At 42.6% G+C, this 23,423-nt stretch overlaps 1 long non-coding RNA gene across 3 annotated transcripts; it reads right to left on the bottom strand.

Annotated features, from left to right (window-relative positions):
• Nucleotides 1–14,223: 14,223 nt before the first annotated feature.
• Nucleotides 14,224–20,640, bottom strand: LOC137818779 (uncharacterized). Of its 3 annotated transcripts, none has more exons than XR_011082139.2 (5): nt 20,527–20,640; nt 20,347–20,420; nt 19,888–19,971; nt 15,115–15,189; nt 14,224–14,441 (listed from the first exon to the last, which is right to left on the bottom strand). It is a non-coding gene; the product is annotated as an uncharacterized LOC137818779 (long non-coding RNA). The 3 variants fall into 3 exon arrangements; XR_016516172.1 differs by having other exon boundaries at nt 15,140–15,189; nt 20,527–20,639; XR_016516171.1 differs by lacking the exon at nt 14,224–14,441 and having other exon boundaries at nt 15,032–15,189; nt 20,527–20,639.
• Between the last annotated feature and the right edge of the window lie 2,783 nt (nt 20,641–23,423).

Raw genomic sequence — 23,423 nt, 5'->3', positions numbered from 1 at the left:
CCTGGTCTGGGCATGTGGCCTAGCGGGAGCCACGCTTCCTCTCTTCTCGGCGACCTCACTCTCGTCGGCGATGTGAGCCACCGCAAGTCGCCTGACTTCAGCAAACGTCGCAGGGTGAGCCCTGATCAAGGCCTCGCAGAATGGTCCCGGCAGCACGCCCTTCTTGAATGCATAGACCAGCATTTCTTCATCTTTAGCCGGCGATCTGACCATCTGCGCTCCAAAGCGATTCAGGTAGTCTCTGAGGGACTCTCCCTGGTACTGCCTGATGTCGAACAGGTCATAAGACACCCTGGGCGGCGCCTTATTCACGATGTACTGCTCGACGAAAATCTTCGAGAACTGTTGAAAATTGGTTACGTGGCCGTTAGGCAGGCTCACGAACCACTCCAACGCCGTCCCCTGGAGCGTACTCACGAACATCTTGCAGTACACGGCGTCTGATCCCCCTGACAGCATCATCTGCATATGGAACGTGGTGAGATGAGCTTCAGGATCCTCCACGCCGGTGAAAACAGCCTTAACCGGAACCACGCTTGCAGGAATAGGCGTGTCAGTGATCGCCTGAATAAAAGGCATGGGAAAAACACGAGGTGGCGACGACGGCACAACCTCTTCAGCGGTAGAACGCCCTTGCTGCTCCTGAAGGGCTTGACGCAGCTCCTCAGTCACCTTGCTGAGCTCCTCATTCCTGGCGCGAGAGGCGACCAGGTCCTCATGCATTCTCGCCTGTTCGATGCGCGAGGCTTCCACAGTTGCCTGCAACGAACGCATCATCTCCGCCATCTGTGCCATGGTCATGGCAGCGGCGCCTTCAGCAGCGACGGGCGCAACCGGGCTTGAGCGATTGCTTCTCATTTTTCTCATGAAATTCAGCGAATCACAGAGTGCAGCGAATGACACTTCAGCCACGATCAATTCAGCGATCAATCGGAGAAAAATGTGCGAAACGGCGCGAGAGGACTCAAGAACACCGTAAACCTTCAAAGAAAACCACAACTTCACCAGAAACCACCTCTCTCCCACGGACAACCAAACGAGCGAAAGAACTCAAACTCCACCGAACGAAATACGCGTAAACAGCAGGAAAACCTCACTTCACCGATCGAAAACCCAAACGAACGGTGTAGAACGCGAATTCACCGAACAAATCTCAAGCAAACAGCGAACGATGGTTGCACCAGCACACAACCACGCAGAAACCTCGAAAACCTCCAAGAACTCACGTTGTGGATGGGAGCAAGTTTTACACGGCCCCACGGTGGGCACCTGATGATCCTTCGGCTAGGGCACATACCTGCATCTGCCTTTGATCTTGCCTGTTGACCAGAACGCTAGAAACTGCCTCGTCAAAGGATCGTCGTGTGCACCGCTTCAAACCTCCGTCCTTCCCCAAGATCTACCTCAAGAACCTGCAAAAGAACAGAGCGGCGCCGCTGCGGCCGATCGCACTCCAACGCCCAAGTCAGTGACAGAACCACCAAATACTAAGAGCAAGAAGAAATCTCAAGGATCCGTGCAATATCTCTCTCACAGTGTGCTCTAGAACTCGCAAGCGTAAAGAGTGTAATCTGAACGTGCGTACCTCAGAAAGTTTGTTAAGAACTCTTATATACCTGGTGGCTTTCTCTCTCCTGGCAGTTACAGACTTGGACACGTGGCTCGCATCCAACTGTACACGTGCCATCATCTGGAGGCTCCTTGACTTGGGCGCTGATTCTACTCTCATTTGGCTAAGTTACTTATGCATGGTACTGCCCAGTGCATAGCTAACTTGGGAGTGCGATCTTCTACTGGAATTGGCGAGTTAGGGCACTCTCGTACGCCTTCCCTGTGGTCTCGCCGGCCGCCTTCAAAATCTGCATCACCTTCATCTTCGGCGATGTGCTTGTTCTGGCGATCGCCAATCATGTGGTCGCCCATCCTGGTATGCTGGAGGTCGGAGCATGCCAACTTATCAACTGGCGACTACACGAGCCCCCCCCCCCCCCGACTTCCTTCCCTTCTGCGGATCTGGCGCCTTGTCAACATACCTACGCTGTAGCTTGGTGCCACGTCATCACTTCCGACTTCCAGGACGGTACAGCCTTCCTTCTTCGGGCGTGTCCGCGTATGTGCTGATGCGGGGCGTCTTCAACGTATCTTGGGTCAAAGAGCGATGGCTCCTTGGACTCCCTCTTGACGTACAGATCTGGAGGACATCCACCCTGTTATCTTCCACGAATTTACGCGGAGCTTTGAGCGTCTCTTGGATCATTGTCCTCTGTCTACCCCCCTTGCCTGAGCTGGCCAGCTTGGCAAGCAGGTCGGCTCTGGCATTCTGCTCCCTTGGGACATGTATCAGCTCAAGAGCGTTAAATGCTCCCTTCAATAGTTGGACGTATTTCAGATACGCCGCCATCTGCGGGTCTTTCGCCTGGAACTCACCCGACACCTGCCCAGTAATCTACTGGGAATCGCTTTTCACCAAAAGGTTCTGCGCGCCCATCTCCTTGGCCAGGAGCAATCCTGCGATCAGAGCTTCGTATTCAGCCTGATTATTACTTGCCTTAAAGGCGAAGCGCAGAGCTTGCTCAATCAGCACGTCATTGGGTCCCTCTAAGACTATTCCCGCACCACTCCCTTGTTGGTTGGAAGAGCCATCAACTAAGAGCAACCACTGTGAGCCCACCTCCACCTCTTGTTCACCTCCGGGCGAGAACTCTGCCACAAAATCTGCATACACTTGCCCTTTGATGGATCCTCTAGGCTCATACTGGATGTCGAATTCTGACAACTCCACCGCCCAGCGCACCATTCTTCCAGCCACGTCAGGCTTCTGCAGCACCTTCTGTATAGGGAGGTTTGTCATCACTGCCACCGTAAAGCTGTGGAAGTAATGACGGAGCCTCCTGTCTGAAAACACCACTGCTAACGCTGCCTTCTCCAGCGCCTGGTATCTCGTCTCCGCACCTTGTAATGCCTTGCTCACGAAATAGATGGGCTTTTGACTCTGGTCCTGCTCCTGGACCAGCACAGAGCTGATAGCCCGCTTTGTCGCCGTGAAGTACAGCCGGAGGGGCACGCCTGTTACCGGTTTGCAGAGGACCGGTGGCGTCGCCAGATATTCTTTCAACTTAATGAAAGCCGCTTCGCATTCGTCAGTCCATGCAAAGCGACTATTTCTCTTAAGGCACTGGAAATATGGATGCCCCTTCTCTCCCCCGGCAGAAATAAACCTTGAGAGTGCCGCCATCCGCCCTGTCAGCTGCTGCACTTCCTTTACTGACGTCGGGCTTCGCATGGCGATAATCGCTACGCATTTGTTGGGGTTCGCCTCTATTCCCCTCTCCGTGAGTATGAAACCTAGGAACTTACCGGCCTCTACCCCGAAGACACACTTCTCAGGGTTTAGTTTGAGGCGATATTTGGATATAGTGACGAACAACTCCTCTAGGTCTGCCACGTGCTGTTCCTTATCTTGCGACGCCACTACCATGTCGTCCACGTAGGCGTATACATTCCTTCCTAACATGGGCGCTAGGACCTTGTCCATCAGCCTTTGGTAGGTGGCGCGCCCGCGTTTTTCAGCCCAAAAGGCATCACCTTGTAGCAGTAACTGCAAGTCTCTGTCATGAATGCAGTTTTGCTCTCATCTCTCGGGTGCATTTTGATCTGGTTGTATCCCGAGAATGCATCCAGGAAGCTTAGCACCTTGCAGCCGGATGCACTATCCACCAACGCGTCGATGCTGGGTAGTGGGTACGAGTCCTTCGGGCACGCCTTATTTAAGTCCGTGAAGTCCACGCACATCCTCCACTTCCCATTCGCTTTCTTCACCAGGACAACGTTGGCTAACCACTCATGGTATTGAATCTCCCTGATGTGGCCGACACTCAGCAGCTTCTGCGTTTCCTCCTTTACCACCAGCTGCCTCTCTTCGTTAAACTTTCTCCTTCTTTGGCGCACGGGGCGGACCGTGGCGTCCATGCTGAGGTGATGACATAGGAAATCCGGGTCGATGCCGGGCATATCCGAGGCAGACCATGCGAAGGCATCCAAGTGGCGTGAAATCACCTTTGCCACCCCCTCCTGCTCTTCTTGGCTCAGCAAACGCCTTAACTTAAACGTTTTGCCGCCAATCTCCCTCTCCACGACGTTAGCCGCCTGTTGATCCCTGCTATTATCCTGAATGGGCGCCGCCTCTTCCACGGGCGCCGTATCGTCAGATCCCTCCTCCATGAGTGTATCTACCTCGGGCATCGCCCTCGCGGGTGTGGCCTCGTCAGGCGTTGTCCCGGCGGGTGTCGCCTCAATCATCGATGTGTCCACACTGGGCGGACGCTCAAACACCATGAACATGCTTTTCTTCGTTTTGAGGCTGTTTTCTTAACACTTCCGCGCCTCCTTCTGATCCGACTTGATAACTATCACCTTGCCGCTGAGGTCCGGCAGCTTCATCTTCATATGGCGCGTGGAGGCTACTGCGTTCAGCCTATTCAACGCCGGTCTGCCCAACAAAATGTTGTAGGCGGAGTGGGCGTTTACGACCAAGTACCGGATGCTTTCGGTACGCGAGGTCTCTCCATCCGTGAACGTAGTCCTCAACTCCAGGTAGCCTCGGACTTCCACCTGGTTATCTGCAAACCCATATAGGCACCCTGTGTAGGGCCTCAAAAGGTCGGGAGACAACCGTAACTTGTTGAATGTCGACCAGAACATGACGTCTGCTGAACTTCCCTGGTCGACAAGAACCCTGTGCACCTTTCTTCCAGCCGTGACAACCGAAATGACCACGGGGTCATTGTCATGCGGCACCACGTCTCGAAGATCCCCTCTCGTGAACACGAGGTCCGATTCCCACGGCTCACCCGAGATCCTTTCTTCGATCGAGTTGACCCCCCTCGCGTATTTCTTTCGCTGGGAGGCGGTGGGTCCTCCGCCGAAAAAACCTCCAGCAATGGTGTGAACCTCGCCGAGAACGGGCATCTCGTGCGCTTGCTCCTCTGTTGGCGCCGGCAGGGCGGCGATCGCGGCGGGTTCTGCGACGTAATCCTTCAGAAACGCGCTTCTCACCAGCTCATCAAGCTGGTAACCCAACGAGAGGCAGTTGTTAATGTGATGACCAAAGGCCTCGTGGAACTCGCACCAAGAGTCTTTCCGTGGCCCTAACACCTTGTCAGTTTTCGTCGGTCACCTCAACCTCTCAGCTATATTAGGCACGACGATCAGGTCCTTCAACTCCACTACAAAGTTGTATCTCGCCGGCCTTGCCCTCTCCCTAGCCGGGCGATTGCCCCCTGCTGGACCCCGGGGTTGGGGTTTTCTGGCTTCATAGGGGCGTCTCCCCTCTGACTTCTTCCTTCCCATCGTTGTCTCGTTGACCCTGATGGGCTGAACCCGCGTGTGCGCCCTCGGGCGTGAGGGCATGACGCTGGTTCGCTTCTCGCACACCTCTCCTTCGGAGGCGATATGTTCCACTGCCCGACACCGGATTTCAGCAAAAGTCCTTGGGCGATGGCGAATAATAGATTCGCAAAAAGGGCCGGGACACACGCCTTTCCTGAAGGCATACACAATCATGGGCTCCTCCGACGTGCCCACTTTCACCACCTGGGACCCGAAGCGGTTGATATACTCCTTCAAACTCTCCCCTTGGTATTGCTTCACATCAAGCAGATCGTAGGAGACCGGCGGCGGGGCCCTGTTCGCCAGGTATTGCCCTCTGAACAACTGGGACAGCTGCTGAAAAGAGGTGATATGGCCGCTAGGAAGGCTGATAAACCAATCCATGGCCATTCCTGTCAAAGTGCTCATGAAGAGCTTGCATCTTGCGGCGTCAGAGCCGCCTACTAACACCATTTGTGTGTGGAACGCCGTGAGGTGCACCTCGCGGTCCTCCATCCCGGTGAAAATCGCCTTGGGCCCTGCAAAGGTGTTGGGGATCGCCGCATCTAGGATCTCCTGCGAGAAGGGAGTGGAAAACTCCCTTGGTGGGGTGAGATGCTCCATCTCTTCGTTCTCGCGTTGCCTCTGGTTGTTCCTCAGACCCCGGCGCAACTCCTCGTTAACGCGACGGAGCTCTTCGTTCCTCACATGCGAGGCGTCGAGATCCGCCTGCATGCGTTCTTGTTCTATCTTCGACTCCGCCATATCATCCTGCAGCCCCCTCTTTATCTCCAGGACCTGCTGCATGGACATTTCTTCTCCCGCAGCGCGTGCGGTACCTCGTCTAGTGGTGGCCATTCTTCACTGTTTTCTCAATCGTTACCGTGACCTGATAGATCCTTTCAAACTTGCGATGGGACCAATGTTTTATATCGGCCCCACGGTGGGCACCAAATGTTCCGTCCGATTGACCTAGGACGTCTTCGCGCGCGACCTTAACCGTCAGCTAGGGACTCCTTCCCACTGGTTACCTGTGGATTCCTGCAAAGAAGGACAAAAGGGCGCCCTAGTGGCCGTTTGCACTCCGACGCTCAAGTCAGCCAGCAAGAAACACCAAAAACTATGCACCTCCATATCGGAGCACCGTGTATGACACTCTGAAGGTGGTAAAAAGGAAACTGTGTCTAGTGTATATTTTCTCCCTCTGGCCAAAGTCCTTCCCTAGTCCCTTGTAGGTAACCTCAAGGCTCGAGCAAACAACTAGAGTGTTTCTGGAAAATTAGCCAAAAGTTCGAACCCCGTTTCCAACATTCAAGGCGCTATTTAAGCTACTCCCGCATTCAAAGCGCCTTAAAGCGCATTTAATTATAAAACGTAGCGCATTTAAGACGTTTGAACCGATTGGGAGCATTTATAGTACCTTAAACGTTCGAAACGGAAACTGTATTAAATAACTTTAATTACCTTGTACCTGACCAAATGGCGTTTCTATTCTGACCTGGCTGCTGTACACGTGGAGGGCCTCACAACGCCGTGACCCCATCTGGGGGCATTTCTTCGTGTGAGTCCTCTTTCCTGGGAGTGCATCTGCACTAGAGGTGACTTTTTGGGTGCCAACTCATGCCCCCAAACATCTAGTTACTCACTTTGAGAGCGTATCTGCCTTCCTCTCGTACCCTGCACCTGGCTACCCTCGGCGTGACCCTCCTGTTGAGTCGTATCTATCCCAAGGGCGTCTCTGGGGAGGCAGGGGCACTTCACGAGTAAGGCTGCCCTACACTGGCGCTATCACTATGGCCTTGAAGCCACCTTTCTCTTCTCTTTATTACTACCCCGGATTATCGGGATTTGAGGCCTTCCCACGCTCCCTCCATGGTCTTTCCTACCCATGGGTATCGGGGAACCACACTGTGATTGCCTTGCCTTTGTGACATTTGACCTTGGCGACGCCCTGGTTGGGCGACGCCTTAACTGGGCGATGCCTTAACTAGGCGACGCCTTGACCTTGGGGACGCTTCCTCTTGGCGATGCTGGCACTTGGCGTCTCTTCACCTAGGCGACGCCTTATGTTGACTTTGACCCCAGACGTTGACTTTGACCTTGACTTCGTCAACGCCCGGATACGGGACGGTACAGTTTGCGAAAACCCCTTTAAACAATTCACCCCCCTCTAGTTTAAAGCCATCTTTTCTAACACTCCTCCCTATAAAAGGAAGGCTTGGGTCTTTGAAATAAGAGAATTGATTTTGTGAGTAAAGAACCTCTCCCAAATTGGTGAGTGAATTGAGAGAGACTTGTGTCTTCTCTTCTAGTCTTATCTTGAGTGCATTCTTGGACTCTCAAGTGGCGGCAACTACACTCATCTTGAAGTCAATCATGCTTCAAGTGGTGTGCACATCTCCAAGAGCTCCAACCACATAAGTTTCCTTGTTCTTTTCATCTCCTTCTTCCATTTCCATTCCAAAATAAACTCTAAAACATGTCTTTGTTGTTTATTGTCATTTCAATTGGTAGAACTTGTTTGTCTTGTGTTTATATTCGGTAGTTTCTTTTAGTTTGCTGTTCTTGTGATTTTAATTGTGTTTCCTTGAGTTTTTATCTGTTCATTTGTGTTCTTTCTTGTTTTAATTGGTTCATATGTCATAATATGGGTTTCTATATGAGTTTGGCTTGGTTACTTGTGTTTTGGTGAGTTCTTGAGTGTTAAGAACATTGATCCAATTCTTAAAAAGTGCCTAATCATATTCCAACTCTTGTTGAATCCATAACATGTTCATATCATATCTCTATCATGTTATTGGAATCATATCAAAAGGTGCACGAGATTCTCTTCTGTTGTTAGCACCATGAGTAAAGATGCCCGTGGACAAAATATTTTCCTATTGTTAGCACCAAGCATGAAAGGTGCATGTGAGCAGGTGGTTTTCTATTATTATTTTATGCTTTTAGTAGAGATTATATTCTCGTGAGTGAAAGTTGTTAGAGGAATAACTATAAAAGGGGCTTGAGACCCCCGATAAAGGGATGCAGTTTCTGAGTACTAGAAACTGAAACTGATTATTATTTTGTATGCTCTCACTGACTTGATCGACGGAGTGTGATCAACAGGTAGAGCCCACTGTGTCTCAACGGAGCGTTGTTCCAGTGCACCAAGAAGAGGCAAATTAGAAGCAGAGCTTGGCCATCCAGTCAACCCAAAGGTCAACCGGTGATCCTGCCTGTTGACCAGAACGTTGGAACTTGCCTCGTCAAACTTGGATCGACGTGTGCACCGCTTCAACCTCCGTCCTTCTTCAAGATCCACCTCAAGAACCTGCAAAAGAACAGAGCGGCGCCGCTGCGGCCGATCGCACTCCAACGCCCAAGTCAGTGACCGAACCACCAAATACTAAGAGCGAAAACACTCAAGAACTCTCAAGGAACCGTGCAATGTTCTCTCTCCCAGTATGCTCAAGAACTCGCAAGCGTAAAGAGTATAATCTGAACGTGCGTACCTTAAAAGTTCGTTGAGGAACCCTTAAATACCTGGTCACTTTCTCTCTCCTGGCAGTTACAGACCTAGACACGTGGCTCGCATCCAGTCGTACACGTGCCATCATCTGGAGCCTCCTTGACTTGGGCGCTGCTTCTGACTCTCTTTTGGCTAAGTTACTTATGCATGGTACTGCCCAGTGCATAGCTAACTTGGGAGCGCGATCTCTACTAGAATTGGCGAGTTAGGGTGCTCTCGTACACCTTCCCTGTGGTCTCGTCGGCCGCCTTCATAATCTGCACCACCTTCATCTTCGGCGATGTGCTTGCTCTGGCGATCTCCAATCACTTGGTCGCCTGAGTTTACATCTGGCGACTTCATCTTCAACTGGGTGATCGCCGGTTCTTGTATGCTGGAGATCGGAGCATGCCAACTTAATAACTGGCGACTACGCGAGCCCCTCGACTTCCTTCCCTTCTGCAAATCTGGCGCCTTGTCAACACGCCTACACTGTAGCTTGGTGCCACATCATCACTTCCGACTACCAGGGCGGTACAACCGGCAAGAACACAGTCTAAGTATTTCGAAACAACGTACCTTTATCGGGGGTCTCAAGCCCCTTTTATAGCTATCCCTTTAGGAACCTTCTCTCACAAGAATATAATCTCAACTGAAAGCATAACAGAAACAATATTCTACCTAAGGACATCTTTACTCACAGCGCTAACAACAGAAGAGAATCTCGTGCACCTTTATTTTTGGGTGCTCACCATATAACTAATATCTCCATATACTCAATTTAACAACTCTATCCGTATATTTATTTAACTAACAACTTTGTGTATATTCTATTCTAACAAATTAATATATATATATGTTCTCGTCGGTTGACCAGGGACGTCTTTATGCTTGGCTTGTCCTCGCAAGCTAGGGCACCTTCGTTCTGCACCGTCTGTGAGTACCTGAAAAGAAGTGGACAAAGGGGCGCCCTTGCGGCCGTTTGCACTCCGATGATCAAGTCAGCTAGCAAGAACAATCAAAGGGGACACACCTCCGTATCGGAACACCGTGAATGGATGCTCTGAAGGTGGTCTAATAACTGAGTAACTGAATGCTACCCTAATTGCCTGTGCGTACAGTGGGTTCGCGAGCAAGCAACTAGAGTGGGTGTAAAACTGAAACTTCGATCCTTGTCCCAAACGTCTAAAGCCCCTTTTAAACGTCTAAAGCATTTAAAGCGCATTCAAAGCGTATAAAAACGTTCAACGCGTTTAAAATGTTTAAAGCATTTAAAGCATTTAAAGTGCTTTAAAGCGTTCGAAACGTAAACTAAATTAATGCGTACCTTAGCGAACTTTCAGGAAAACATTGATGTTTCAGTGCTTACTGCCACGTATTCTTCTGACTTGATCACTACTCTTCGTGGAGGACCTTACAGCGTCGTAACCCAACTTAGGGATAATCCATCGTGCAAGTCCTCCTTCTCGGAGTGCATCTGGCACGAGGGTTGACTTTCTGGGTGCCAACTCATGCGCCCCAACCTCTAGTCACTTGCCCTGGGAGTGTATCTACCCTTCTCTCGTACCATGCACGTGGTTCTCCCCTGGGCGAGGCCCTCTCATGGGTCGTATCTGTCCCAGGGGTCTCCTAGCGGTGGTGTGGGCACTTCACGAGTTAGGTTACCCCCTACTGGTACTAGAACTATGGCCTTGAAGCCACCTTTCTCTTCTCTTTATTACTGTTCTGAGGCACTGAGGCCTCCCGCGGTGTCACCCCCTCCATGGTCTTTCCTACCCATGGGTATCAGGGGGTGACACCGTCGATGCCTTAACCTGGCGATGCCTCATCTTGGCGACGCCCTAACCTGGCGACGCCTCATCTTGGCGACGCTTACACCTGGCGACGCCTTAAGCGGTCAACCTGTTGACTTTCTTCCCTTGGGCCCCCTTGAGGGGTCCCAACATATGTTGACTTTGACTTTGACTTTGACTTTGGTCAACGCCCGGGGACGGGACGGTACAATATATATATATATATATGTATATCGACATATATATTTAACTAACAACTTTATATTGACCAAACTTATTATCTTGCCTATTTTTAATTATTCTCCGTCGGGCTTACCATTGAAACTGGGTCGAGCTCATGACCCGCCCTTTGGGCCCAAAACTGAGCTGATCATACCCAAATACTTAGACCGAGGTCCCGAGCACACGAGCACTCCTGTCCAGTACACGAATATATAAGTTGTTAATTGAATATATAAGTTTTTAAAGCTGTAGCAAGCACCCGTGAATAAAGGTGCACGAGATTCTCTTATGTTGTTAGCACTGTGAGTAAAAGTGCTTGTAGGTAGAATATTTTTCTGTAATATATGCTATCAATTGATATTATGTTCTCATGAGTGAAATTTGTTAAAGGAATAATTGTAAAATGGGCTTGAGACCCCCGAAAAAGATATACTGTTTGTGAGTACTATAAACTAAATTTGGTTATTAATTTGTATTCTCTCACTGACTTAATTGTCGGAGTGTGATCAACAGGTAGAGCCCCCTCTGTCTCAACGGAGTGTTGTTCCAGTGCGCAAAGAAGAGACAGACTAGAAGCGAAGCTTTCCCATCCAATCAACCCAAGGTCAACCGGCAAGAACATTTAGCTTCGACCATGGGGCCTAATAAAACTTGATCCCATCCACATTTTTGATTGAGCTTTCTCACGTGATAAGAATGATGTGGTTTCTGGTGTTGTACTTGTTGCTACATTCTGCTATAACTCTATGGTTTCTTATGTTGTTGTTATATCTCTGATCTGCACCTAACTTCACCATTGTTTTCACACTGGTTTCATATTATTTTATGGTATTTTGCTTGAAAGCTTTTGCAGAAAACTGGTTATTGGATGTTTTTCAAACCTGGGTTATCCTGCTGCTATGTATGCCTTGTATGTGCTCAACTTTTGTTTTGCAGGATTTGTCAAAATTAAAAAATGACAACATAAGCAAACCAGGGAATTTGTCTTCATAAAATAGGGAGAGATTGTTGAACAAGGTGCTTTGATGTCTCCAAATCCAAATGGAATGGATGAAGATCCTTGCTGCTGGTTGTGTGTGTGTCTAGATGTATTTTAATTTTTTAATCCACTCTTTATAATGATCAAAGGTTGTTTGATTTCAATCCTTTTGGAAAAGATGTGTTTTCTAAAGAAAGTGAAAATTCAACCTGTTGAAATGTCGATTCAACCAGTTGTTTTACACTTAGTGTATTTAGAAAAGGATTTCAAAAAGCTTGACTTTGTTTGACTTTGTTGTCAAACCAATTCAATCGGTTGATTCATGTTTTCAATCGATTGATTTTTTGAAAAACTTAACAAAATTATGTGAAGTGTCTTTAATATGTTTGAAATTATTTAAACTGTTTTTGGCTCTTATATTAAATGCTTTGACCAACTGATTGGAGTTTAAATAAGTTGTTTTATGCTCCTTGTTGTTAATAAACTAAGAGAAATCATTCAAATCAGTTTTTTAAGACTTCAAAGAGCTTTGGATCATTCTCAAGTGTGGAATAGGATTGTCCTGTATTGACTGTGCTTTAATCTTTGATTGTATCTAGGTGTATTCCATTTCTTTCTTTCTTGATCACTGTAATTCTGTGTGAATTGGTGTTGTGCAGTTTCAGAGGTTGTTCTGAAAACTATGGTATTTGCCAAAGGTGGTGTGTGTTCTTGAAGGGTTCAAGATCACCACTTTGGTGTGTTGTTTCTAATCAAGGTTCAATTACTTAGTGAACTCTCAGTGGTTGCTGAGGACTAGATGTAACTCTTGGTAAAGAGTGAACCGGTATAAACATTTTGTATTAATCTCTCTATCTTTACACTCTTTAAATATGTTTTTGCTTTGATTTTCAATACTCTTGATAAACAACCAATTGTTTCGCAAAAACAACCAGTTGATTTTCTGCAATCAAATTAAAAATTGTTTTCTAATTGGCTGAACTGATTTCTAATTGATTGATTCTTCATTGTCTTTCAATCTACCTTCAATATTTGCGAAAATATTTCATAAACAATTCACCCCATCTTGTTTAAGACCTATAATTCTAACACTATTTAGTTGAGAGGTTTACAATAATTGATTGTTGTCAAATTACCTTAATGGGCAAACATTCCTAATTAACTAATTACCATAAATCATCCAAATTATATTTTAGCCATTAAGACATATATTATATATCCAAAGTAGTATTGTAGGTGGATGTGAGTATATCCTTAAGAGTTTTTGTAATCTTCAACCTATAGTTTTCAAAAAGAAAAAACACTAGAATAACCAACAAACATAGAAAAATAAATAGTATAAATTCTATAATCATAATAAAATTTTACAATTTCATATAAATTTTTTGAAGTGGATTTAAATTTCATATTCTAAATGTACTCAAATTTAGCTCATAGTGGCCTAAACAAGAGGATGGGGAATTGTTTTCATAAAATTTTCACAAAGATTGAAAGTAGAATAAAAAGTTATGAAAAATCAACCAATTGATTTTCTGTTCAACAATATAAAATTTTAGTTTTATAGTTCTTTATAGAAAATCAACCAGTTGTTTTCTCGAAAAACATGTTGTTTATACGAGCAGAGAAAGAACAATGTTAAAAATAGTGTATAAGAGAATGGATAGAGAGAATCACACAAAGAGGTTTATACTGGTTCACTCTTAACTAAGAACTACATCCAATCCTCAGCTAACCACTGAGAATTCACTATGTAATCATACCTAGATTACAAAACACACACCAAGAGTGATGATCTTGAACCCCTCAAGAACACACACCACTCCTTGACAACACCAGAATTTTCAAAAACCCTTTATGAAACTGCTTTACACCAAATTACACAAAAATACAGTGTTCAAAGTGAACAGAATAGAATACACATGTGCTTTACAAAGCTATAATACATAAGTATACAAAATCCGGTCCTATTCCACAAACAAGTGATGATTCAAAGCTCTTGTTCCTGTTGAAAACGTTTTTAATAAACTATCTCTCTTATAGTCGTGGAAATATTATAAAAACAATCTTTATATAAACTCAAGGAAGTTGTTAAAATGATTAGACCATAAGTCAAAAGTAGTTGAATCATTTAAAAAGAGTTTAAAACACTTAATAGAATTTTGTTATAAAAACAACAAATTGTTTTCCAAAACAACAGATTGAAATAAATTTTCTGTTAAGGAATTCATAAAAACAACCAGTTGTTTTATCGAAATAACCGATTATTTCAGTTTGACAACAAAGACAAAACAAAGCAAAGCTTTTCCAAATCATTTTGAAAACCACCAAGTGTCAAACAACCAGTTGTTTCGACAATTCCACAGGTTAAAATTTCAAAACTTTTTAGAAAGCACTTATTTTCAAGGAGATAAAGAGTAAAGTGAGTTTGGATCACTACAAGGTGTGAATTAACAAGTCAAAAGTTACTAGACAACACACACATAGCAGTAGGATCTTCAAGCTTTCAACATAGATTTGGAGACATCAAAGCATCTTGTTCAATACTCTTCACCTTTCGATTATTTTTCTTTTCATCTTCTGGGTAAGTCATCTTCAACCAATAACCAAAATTTGATCAGTTCACGAATTTTATTGGCAAAACATTAATTTAATATCTATTTATAGAAGATCTTCTAATAAAAATAAAAGAAACATATCAAAATTATTTAAAAAGTAAAATAAAATTATATTTATAAATTGTTTAAATTTAGATTAATTTTTAAATACAAATTATTAAAATTGAATGTTTATTTTATTATAACAAACAGTTTCTTGTTAGTGTAAGGTGTTAGAATTGAAAAAAAAGGAAGGAAGAATAACCCATAAATAATAAACAAAGTCACTTGCATTGAAATTGAAAAGTAGCCAATAAGAAAGACTCTGCATATTCAATCTCTCACTTCATAATCAACTCTTTACTATGGGATACTCTTTAATTACTTATCATATTTTTATTTAAGATAAAAGAGACATGAAGCACATCAAATTTCAATCTTGGGGCTTTCTAAACACATATTCTGTTATTGTTTGGTTCCATGGACATTGGCTCTAGTCTTCCATTTTTCATGTATTTGGTATTTATTTATTGATTTTATAACAAAAAAGAGCTAAAAGCTCCTAGCAGGGTAACAAAAATGGTTCTGGAAACTGATTTATTCAGACTACTCATTTTTTAATAAGCAAGACACTAAAATCGCAGCTAGACATAAACATACGGTACTCACGTGTAGACAAGCAATAGTGCAGTACCAGCTTAAAGAGAGTTCTTAACGTGAAGAAGCAGATCAATCACACGTTAGCTGCAAGAGTAGGAAAACAACAGGTGTTAGATCTAGCTGGATTATACTTTTGGCTAAATTTAACACAACTAATTGGGTTAATTAATCAACCAAAAATTTATTACGTTACGCACGACAACACTGTTAAATATCAGAAAGGTTTAAGGTGGATTACGTGTATCTCCACTCATTGTCATATCACGAGACCAACTTCACAAAATTTTCGTTCATTGCTATTCCAGCCTTAGCATAAAAAATACTTCATTTGGAACAACAACAGAGACCATGTATTTGTTCTCAAATGTGACATGACTAGTATCTTATCCGTGCAAGGCATGGAAATATTTTATATTTAAATGATAATATTATAATAATAAATAATAAGTAAATTATATATATTAAACTAATTTTTTTTAACATATATTAAAATTAAATAAATTAAGAATGATGATAAAGTCAATTATAATTATAAATCAAAATTACATCAATAGTAAATAATCTAAAAATAAATCAAATTGACAAAACTAAAATTATTGTGACCTAAATTATTTATTAATTCTTGCTAGTTTCTCTCATTTGAATTTTAAATTTTGGTAAACACTTGTAATGTTAGAAAAATAATTAAATAAGATTTCTTAAATACACAAATAATAAAATATATTAACTAAATATATCTTTTATTTGAATATTCTTGATAATAAAATAAGTTCTCTGAATGAAGTTTTCTTTTGATGAGACTATGTTAATTCTTTAGGAACTAATTGAAGGAAATAAGAGAAGACAAAAGATTGTAGCAACTGATTGAACGTAATTGCACAAAATTGCAAAACTGATCTTATTAATTTTGATTCACTCAATCATATATATAATAAAATCTTATATAATGCCTGTAAATTGACCATTAATGCAATATAATGGTAAAATAGTGTAAGGGTAATAAAATATGAATTAATAATAATAAAATCTGAATTAATAACCAACATCCTCCCTTAATTCTGATTTGGAACAACCTTCCCAATTTGAGTCATGATATTGTTTTTCTCAATCGCCATCAATTCTTCATTCATAGCCTTTTGCCATTTGGGGTGTTGAATGGCATCGACAAGTCTCACAGGTTCTGATTCTGCAAGAAGAGCAAAGTGAACCAAATCTCCATTGTCATCAACTTCATCATCAAGATTTACTTCGCAATCTTGAAGATGTACAGGTTGTCGTTGTTGCCTTCTTGGTTGCTCCATCATAGTTGCAATTGGAGTTGCAACTTCAGGTTGAATTACAACTTCAGGTTGGACTGCAGGTGCTTCAAGAGTGACTCTATCTTCCACATAATATATCATTTTTTCGAATCCATTTCAGCTGTTGCATTCCATTGCCATTCCTCATCTTCGACAAATGTAACATCACGACTAATAATCACTTTCTTTGTCATTGGATTGTACAATTTGTATCCCCATGCTTATATCCAATGAAAATGGTCTTCACTGCCTTATCATCCAACTTTGATCTTGTTGCATTGGGAACATGAGCATAAGTAATTGACCCAAATACCTTCAAGTGTTGCACATTGGGTTTGAATCCACTCCATGCCTCAATCGGAGTTGTGTTAGGAACACTCCGAGTTGGTGATCTGTTTATCAAATATACTGCACATGTTACGGCCTCAGCCCAAAAATAATTTGGCATACCTTTCGCTTTAAGCATGCTCCTCGCCATGTCCATGATTGTTCTATTCTTTCTCTCAGCAACTCCGTTGTGTTGAGGTGTGTAGCGGCAAGTTATCTTATGTTGCAACCCAAATTCATCACAGTGCCTCTTGAATTCATTAGACTTGTACTCACCTCCTCCATCACTACGCACCATCTTAATTTGTATGCCACTCTCTCTTTCAACAAATGCTTTAAATATTTTAAAGTAGTGGAATACCTCATCCTTGCTTTTCAATACATAAATCCAGGTTTTCCTTCAAAAATCATCAATAAAGGTTAAAAAATATTTATTACTTCCAACTGATGATATGTTCATCGGGCCATAAACATCTGTATGAACAAGCTCCAAAGGAAATTTTGCACGCCAAGGCTCCTTAATAAATGGTGTCCTGTTATTCTTTCCAAAAATGCAAGCCTCACACAATTGATCAGGGTGATGAATATGGGGTAAACCATTCACTAAATTTCTTTTGGAAAGATTTTCCAAACTCTGAAAATTTAAGTGCCCAAAGCGTAAATGCCATAACCACGATTCATTATTCACTATTGCATTCAAGCGCTTGAAATCACCCATTTGAATATCTACTGGAAACATGCAGTTTTTTGATAAAAAAGTTTTAAGAATCAAATTACCTTTTTTTATCAAAAATTGATAATTTATTTTCAACTATGTGCATCTCATAACCCTTCTCAGCTAATTGTTGCATACTCAACAAATTACTTTTCATATCAGGTACATAGAAAACATCATAGATGTACCTGTGATCAACATTCTTCAATGTGATAAGAATTCGCCCTTTTCCAGTCACCGAAACGAACCTGCCATCACTGAATTTCACTTTTGTGCGAAATGAGTAATCCAAATCTACAAACAACTCCTTCTGACCACACATATGATTTGTGCAACCTGTATCCAAATACCAAGTCTGATTGTTTGGGGTTTCATTTGATGTGGTTGTCATTAGTACTGTATGATCCTCTTCATCTTGTACGTGATTACTGTCTTCTTGAGCACAATTGACAGCATGATTATCACCTTTTGATCTGCATTCATTTGCATAATGGCCACGTTTATGGAAATTATAACACTCAACATTTGATTTATTATAAATTCCTCCTCGTCCTCCGCGACCACGTTCCCCGTGCCAAGCACCTTCATGATTCTGGCCACCACGACCTTTGCTGAAATAGCTACCATGTTTATGATAGGAGCTACCAATTGAGGTTTGTGCTTGTAAAGCCTATTCAATTGGTTTTTAAATCTTATTGTCATTCATTTCTGCTCATGCGCTCGTAGAGAACTAGACAATAACCTTACTGTCATTTTTGAAATGTCATTGGCCTCTTCAATTGTGGCAACAACATGTTCAAATCTGGGAGTTAAAGACCTCAAAATCTTTTCCACCTTTGTTTGCTCTGAATGTGTTTCACCATTGGTCTTCATTTGATTTGTCAAGGCAATAACTTTATTTATATAGATATCAATAGTCTTTGTGGTTTCCATCTGCAACAGTTGATATTGGCGTCTTAGGGTTTGAAGACGCACCCTCTTGATCTTATCATCACCTTTATAATTGGTTGACAAAATTGTCCAAGCCTCACTGGTAGTTGTTGCTCCTTCTATATGCTCAAACGTCTCGTCATTCATCCCTTGATGAATGAGATACAAAGCCTTATTGTTGTTCTTCTTCTGGTCGCGATGCGCTACTCGTTGCGCCTCAGTTGCATTAGCAGCTAATGCAGACACTCCACTTTCAACGACATCCCATAACTCATGATAATCAAACAAAATTCTCATTTGCCCACACCACCGATTGTAATTTTTTCCATCAAGGATAGAGACTGATAATTGGGTAGAGTTCATGATAATAGACTAGCTCTTGATACCAGTTTTAGGAACTAATTGAAGGAAATAAGAGAAGACAAAAGATTGTAGCAACTGATTGAACGTAATTGCACAAAATTGCAAAACTAATCTTATTAATTTTGATTCACTCAATCATATATATAATAATTACAATTACTGGAAGTTATAAACTAGGAATACTAACAGGCCTGTAAATTGACCATTAATGCAATATAACGGTAAAATAGTTTAAGGGTAATAAAATATGAATTATTAATAATAAAATCTGAATTAATAACCAACAAATTCATTTATAATTATAAAAATTAATAATAGTGTATCTGTCCGGCACAATATGCATATGAGGTAGTAAGGAAGAATGAAAATTTTAAAATCATGTATTGGTGTAACTATCTTATTATGCATGTTAACCATATAAAAAGTGGTAAATACATTATCCTAAAGACAGCAAGTCAGAACTTAAAATGTATAATCATATGCATGATTTTGAAAAACATTGTATGCTTACTTCGTATTATTAAATAAACAATTTTCACATAATACTTCTTACATAAGGCACGATATGATGAATTATAGCAATTATTGTTAGAGAAATTATGTAGCAGATTAATTACTTTTTCAACGATATTTAACACTGAATTCATTCAACAATTTTGCAACAATCTATTGTAAATCATAAAATTATATCCAGAACAATACTTACCAAATAAGATTTAAGGTTAAAATTTAAGATTTGTAACAAGAAATACTCCTTAAAACAACTGAACATACTAAAAAAATAATATAAAATGGACTACATAGTTATTTTTCTTTAGGTTCTATAATATGAGTGTTGATCAATATTGTATTTAATATCAATCCATTTGAAATAGTACAACACGTTAATTGCATTATTGGAAAAACTAAAAAAAAAATCTGAATAAAACAATGAACAATTTATAAAAAACATAGTAATATTTTAAATTATAAAAAAGATTGAGTACCTCTTATAGCTTCTGAATACAATACAATAATTACTTATTACAATTCAAGAAATCTTTTAATGCATAATATAGTGTTTGATATTTTCACTAATATAAACTGTATATCAAAACGATTTTCATATGCAATGTATTGTTATATGAAATAGACATAAAAAAGAAATACCTGCTGTCACCCACAAAGTCGGTGGACACAACATTATCTTCAGTGTAACAAAGGATTCCCTTCAACTTGCGCTCTGATTCCTCCCTGAGAAACATAACATTTATATAAGATAGTGGAGAATGACCAATCCCAAAATGTACGCACCTCTGAATGGAATTTTGAATAACAAACGTCTTGAAAAATTGCATAACATTCAACAACATCACAGTATCAGTAAGAGGAAAATTAAAGATATAGAAATGAAAGTTTTAATTTCAGTTTCTTTTCATTGCATGTATAATCATATTGATATTAATTCTTCGGTCTTATTTCAGATATGGATTTATGGAAATAGTTTTGAGTCATACTTAGTTGTTGTAGTTAACCTTAACAAGCCAGCAATTGAAAAATGGGTAGAAGGAAATAAGAGAACTACAGACTTTGGTTCTCTACGTGGATATTCTAGAAAAAAAAACTTACGTAATCGAAGAGTAACAACCATGTTTTGTTTGTCAGGATCTAGGATTCCAGAATGGTTAGAGTAACAAAGTTCCCTGTTTATTTTGTTTAGACCATCAATGGCAACACAATGGAGATAAAATTATTAGTGTTACTAAAAAAAGTAAAGATAAATGAAAAGCAAGGGTGGAAGAGTGAAACCTAGTCGCGCAACTTCTTCTTCACCAAGAACGACGAAGCATGTCCATCTTGTATGACCGTCTTCCTTTCATCTTAGAATCCTAAGCCCACGTTAACATCAACAAAATATAATTGTTTTCGTCCACTAAGTCTCCATAATTTTTTTAAATCCGTTTTCTTCTACCTTGTGTCCATGTTTTGGATGCTAGCTTTTATTATTATTATTTTATTTTTTTATAATTTAAAAAATAGTAGTGTAGGTTAAGACTAAGTTTAATATTTATTTTTATAATTATTAGTGTAGGTGTAGTGTTTCTTTGCCCGACACTACTCTTAAAATTTATTTTTTCTGCTCCGTTTGTGTGGGTTGAGTCCACGATAGTAACTTCTATTATGAAGCTCTCATTTTTTTTTGACAGCTAATACCACTTTTCTTGTAGTGTTACTTTGGTTTAATTTAGCTTACGCAATTTTTGAGTAAATTTGGGCTTTCTTCATGGTTAAGGATTATATTTGCTCAACCTTTTTAGTTTTGCTTAGCCTTTTTTCTCTGGACTTTCTTGGATATTTTGGCCTTCATTTCCTCAGTGGATGGGGATACACTCAACATTTTGGAGAATTTCAATCTACTGAGCTATTTTTCATGCACTGTGCGAATTGGCTTTGATGTTATATCCTTGTTTGATTTCTTTAATGCACTTTATTTTGAATAATTCTCTGCAATTTCCTTCTTCTCTTCATGTGCAGTTGTAGTTGGAGTGATCTGGTATGTCTTTTGATGATAATTATACAATTTTCTCCTATTTTCCATGTATTTTTGCATATGATTTCTTGTACCGCCCAGGTAGTCGGAATTGATGACGTGGCCGCAAGCAATAGTATAGGCGTGTTGAACGGGACACCTGGCTGGTAGAAAGGAAGGACGTCGGGAGGCTCGTGTGATCGCCAGTCGTTAAGTTGGCGTGCCCCGATCTCTAGCATACCTAAACCGGCGGTCACCAAGTTTGTGTTGTAGTCGCCGGGTGCGAACCCAGGCGACAAGGCGATCGGAGATCGCCGAGAGGATGACATCGCCGAAGGATCAGGAAAGCTTGTTCCAGGCTTTCAAAGCAAAGGATGAAGTCGTCAGATGGTCATTCCCTAGCTGGCCAGGGGTTGAGGTCGGGGAACAGCTTACCCGAGCATGCACAGTGAAGTAAGTAAAGTAGAATATAATGGCGGCCGGCGAGACCACAGGGAAGGTGTGTATGAAGACACCCGTACTCGCCACGCAGAAGAGATCGCGCTCCAAGGCAGTTATGCGCTGAGTTGCTTCCTGCATAAGTAACTTAGTCGAAAAGCCTGAAGAGTAAGAGGTGACGCTCAAGTCAAGGATGCTCCAGATGGTGACACGTGTACAGCTGGATGCGAGCCACGTGTCCAGATGTGTAACTGTCAGGAGAGAGAAAGTGCATAGGTATATAAGGGATCCTAACGAACTTCTGAGGTACGCGCGTTTTAGAATACTTCTTTTACGCTTGCGAGAACTTGAGTACGCTGAGAGAGAACATTGCACGGTTTCTGAAGTTCTTAGTTTTCTCTTAGTATTTTGGTGGTTCAGTCGCTGACTTGGGTGTCGGAGCGCGATTAGCCGCAGCGGCGCCGTTCTGTCTTTTGCAGGTTCTTGAGGTGAATCAAGGCGAAGGACGGAAGCTAGCACGGCGCAAAGTCGATCCAGATTTGACGAGGCAAGGCTCTTGCGTTCTGGTCAACAGGCAGGATCATCAGGCGCCCACCGTGGGGCCGTGTAAAACCTGTCCCCATCCACAGCGTGAGTTCTTGGAGTTTCAGTAGTTTCTGTGTGGTTGTGTGCTGGTGCAACCATTTTCCGCCGTTCATTCAAGCTGTTGTTCGGTAAATTCGTGTTTTCCACCGTTCGTTTTAGTCTTGTTCGGTGAATTCGAGGTTTCTACCGTTTGTTTGAGTTTTAATCGACGGAGTGAGGTTTTCCACCATTTGTTCAAGCTCTCGATCGTTTTTCTTGGAGTTTCTTGCCGTTCGCGCGGTGTTCAATCGGCCGTTCGTTTCTGTGAAGGTTTCGACATCCGAATCTATCGGCGTGCTGTTGTAGTTGTGTTTGCGAAGGCCTCTTCGTACAGACCTTCAGTTTACAAGACATTAGGGAGTTTGAGGACTTCTAACCGGTTGTTCGTTGGATCGATCGTTGCTGAAGGAGATTTTGTTCGTCGAACTTTGGTTTGCTGAGTTTTCATGAGAAAGATGAGAAGCAACCGTTGAAGTCCAGTTGTGCCAGTTGTTGCTGAAGGCGCCATGACCATGGCGCAGATGATGGAGATCATGCGTGCACTGCAGGCGAATGTGGAGGCCTCGCGCGTAGAGCAGGCAAAGATGCATGAGGACCTAGTCGCCTCTCAGGCCAGGAATGAAGAGCTCAGCAAAGTGACTGAGGAGTTGCGCCAAGCTCTTCAGGAGCAGAGAGGCCGCCCAGTCGCTGAAGAGGTCGTACCGTCGTCGCCACCTCGCGTTTTCCCTATGCCATTTGCTTAGGCGATCACAGACACGCCTATCCCTGCGAGCGTGGTACCCGTGAAGGCTACTTTCACCGGCGTGGAGGATCCTGAGGCACATCTCACCACGTTCCACACGCAGATGATGCTGTCAGGAGGCTCGGATGCTGTATATTGCAAAATGTTTGTGAGCACGCTCCAGGGAACAGCGCTGGAATGGTTTGTGAGCTTGCCTACCGGTCACATAACCAATTTCCAGCAGTTTTCGAAGCTTTTCGTCGAGCAGTACATTGTGAACAAGGCGCCACCTAGGGTGTCTTACGACCTGTTCGACATAAGGCAATACCAGGGAGAGTCCCTCTAGGACTATCTGAATCGTTTTGGAGCACAGATGGTCCGCTCGCCTGCGAA

The sequence above is a fragment of the Phaseolus vulgaris genome, chromosome 10, assembly GCF_051622355.1.
Source record: "Phaseolus vulgaris cultivar YP4 chromosome 10, ASM5162235v1, whole genome shotgun sequence".
In the NCBI taxonomy this organism is placed as follows: Eukaryota; Viridiplantae; Streptophyta; class Magnoliopsida; order Fabales; family Fabaceae; genus Phaseolus; species Phaseolus vulgaris.
Note: the sequence above shows the minus strand (reverse complement) of the source record. Positions and strands in the feature narration are given on the sequence as shown.